At 37.0% G+C, this 3,049-nt stretch overlaps 1 pseudogene; it reads right to left on the bottom strand.

The window, feature by feature from the left end:
- Positions 1–835: 835 nt before the first annotated feature.
- On the bottom strand, positions 836–1,798 carry LOC140507506 (vomeronasal type-1 receptor 1-like; annotated as a pseudogene).
- Between the last annotated feature and the right edge of the window lie 1,251 nt (positions 1,799–3,049).

Below are 3,049 nucleotides of genomic sequence, written 5' to 3'. Positions count from 1 at the left end.
CCAAGTGACAGTATATTTAGAAAAGAGATTGGCCAATATATAACAAAAAAACATGAGCTAAAATCACTGAATTGGTGTAACAGAACCTATACTGGAATCCACACTCTGGCCTTTGTGAACTGAAGGATTGGTGCTTTCAGATTTTTTAAAAAACATATATTTTCATGCATTAATAATATGTGCTTTACCACTACTCCTTCACACTGATCCAATGAAATCTCATTACAAATATGCATAGTTCATAAAAAAAAGTCCTAGTTTTGGGCATATTTGAAAGTCTATTGTTGCATTCTAAGTCAATTATGTCTGAAGGATTTGTATGTTGTAGTTCTTCACTTCTCTGGATTGATAATTTATCATGGTGTTGATCAAGATTCAAGAATCTTTCAAGGTTGCTTTATCTATAACTCACTGTATGAATTGTTTTAGTTCTTGTTTTGTTCCGAATTCTTTCATACAAGAGTTTCCAGTTTCCTAGAAAACCACGATATCATCGTTTATTATTTCAAAATGACAATCGATTCTGGTAATATAATATGCTTTGTAGGCATTCCCCAACAGAAGGAAAATTGTTTAATTTTCAGTTTCACACTACTATGGAATGAGTTTCTAGACATGTCTGTGAAAACAGAAGATGATTTTCCTTTTCTTTGGGATATAGGTCTAGTTTTGGGATGGGGTGGTCAAATGGTGTACAAAGGCCAATTATTTGGGGAGCACAGTTCCAAACTTCTATCTGAAATAGCCAGATCAATCCCTAGCTGGAAGGGTGTTCTATTATTCTTATTTTTCCCTTACCCCATGCCACAATTCTAACTGTCCTCTTTCACTTATATTAGCCGTGGTGAATAGATTGAGGTGAAAACATTGTCCTTTTCCAGAACTGTATCCTCATTTTTTCCCAGAGTGCCACGTAGTACTTTTGAACTTTGGAGTCACTGACCATTAGAACAAAGGAGCTACAAGCTGGGTAGCAGGCAGCCAGGAAGGCAGAGATATGAACCACCCAGTGAGGAGAGTTCTCATAGTGGATATATAATGTCAAGATAGAATTCAGAGAGTAAAAGGAGACAAACAGAATGACAAACAGCAGGACAGTTTGAGTGGCTCTGGTCTCAGGGGAACCAGCAGGCATAAGGCTGTTGCCATGAACGTATTAGACTTTCTGATGGTGTCTGTACAATAAAAAAAACATATACCCACTGGTGCCCAACATGGTGGCTACACACAAAACATCAGGAAGGGAGAATAGGAGTATATATATTGCAATGTAAAGTGAAACATGAAAGATAGCAGAACAGTAAATGTAATCATTTATGTTAGTGATATTGTTTCCCTTTGGGCCTTTCATATGTAAAAGTATCTTGAAATTTGTCAGTAGATGGAAGGTCCAGCATAAGAAACACAATGGGACAATATACTTTGGGGCTCTAGCTTTAAGTTTTGCCCACCAGGAGCTTCTAGGACTTAAACTGATGGCTTGGAAGCTACTCAGGAGGCAGGTGGTACAGAGAGAAAGGTTCCGGGTCACTTTGTGGAAGTAAAAGACAAATTTACATCCCACATCATCTAAGAAATTGGTGAGCCCAAAAGTAGACATTATCTGAGGAATCCCTTTGGAAAGAAGCACCAAGTCATTGACAAAGACCAAGTGACATAGAAGCAAGTCAATGGGTCTCAGCCTGGGACCAATGAAGAAGGTGATGGTATATAGGCCCAGAAGGAAGGAGTTCCCCAGAGTCCCCAATCCAGTCTGAAACAGAAAGAAGAGCCCCAGTACCATGTTCTTAGAAATCATTCCCTTTTAGTTAGTGGTAGGATATAGTGATCAAGACCAGTTAATCAATGATCAATCAGAAATATGAGGAGCAGAAGATAGTTCCTGGGATGAAGGAGACACTTCCAGTGCCCATGTAGCTGGTGTTCATTCTCGTGAAGAAAACACATGAAGAATGTCTATTTTGTTATTGGCAAATGGATATTCAAGAAGGTGGTACTGATGGAGAAGTTTCTAATGCACTTTAACCTTCATTTGTAGAGGTTGAGATCTTTACTGAAAAAATTAACTTAGGAGAATCCTAATAATACAATGCTTTGTATAGTTGAAGATAATGATGAGAGAAATATCACTTTATTGATAATTTGATGTCTGGAACTCTTAAATTCTTACATGTACCAGCATAGTGATTTGTGACTTTTAGGAGGATGTCTGTCACTGGAACCAATCTCTCAACTGTATTATATTTTGTCATCTCCATCTACAGAGGGCATAGAAAAAAGATTTAATATTTGTTTTGCCAACTTGTTTCTAATGCTATTGTAAATATATTCCACCTGCTGGTGTACACAAGTATATTTATATAATATATAAACATTTCTATACCATGTAAATTTTTGTTGTGTTTGTCCTTCTTTCTCAAAGAGGACCATGACATGAAGATGATGACATGACTTGCAGTTGATTTTTATTTGAGGGTGGGAGTGCTGTTCAAAGTCACCAATCTCACTTTCTTCTCCTGTGCCATCTGGTTCCAGTGGCCTGATGTTCATCAGGAGAGCAGGAGATGGCCTAGGATGCAATATGAGACCATGGCTCTTTCAACCTATGATCTTGTTGCATTCTCATTTTGAATGAGATACAATCATTCAAAAAAATAGGAGTCTTTAAGTAGTTGCTCAAGAGATGGCCCCTTTAATCAAAAAACAAAATCAAACTCTGAGAAGACCCTCAGGGTTCCTGGGTAAAAGAGAAACAATTACTGTTTAGTATCTAAATAGGCATATTTGGAACATACACACACATATTGGGACACACATACACATATGTGTGTGAATGTGTGTTTGTGTAAGCTTCTTTCACAGTAATCAAGACTTTGAATATAAAGGAGAATCTTCCTACTGGGGAATGGATAAACAACTATGTTATGTGACAATAACAGAATATTATTTTATAATAAGTAATAGCATGGAAGTTTCTGAAGATACGTTGAAGATTTGTTTGTACTAATGCAGATCAAAATTTGCAGAATTAGGAGAAGAATTTGTACAA

This window comes from Notamacropus eugenii, chromosome 5 (genome assembly GCF_028372415.1).
Source record: "Notamacropus eugenii isolate mMacEug1 chromosome 5, mMacEug1.pri_v2, whole genome shotgun sequence".
Lineage (NCBI taxonomy): Eukaryota > Metazoa > Chordata > Mammalia > Diprotodontia > Macropodidae > Notamacropus > Notamacropus eugenii.
This window is presented reverse-complemented; position numbering and strand designations above follow the sequence as displayed.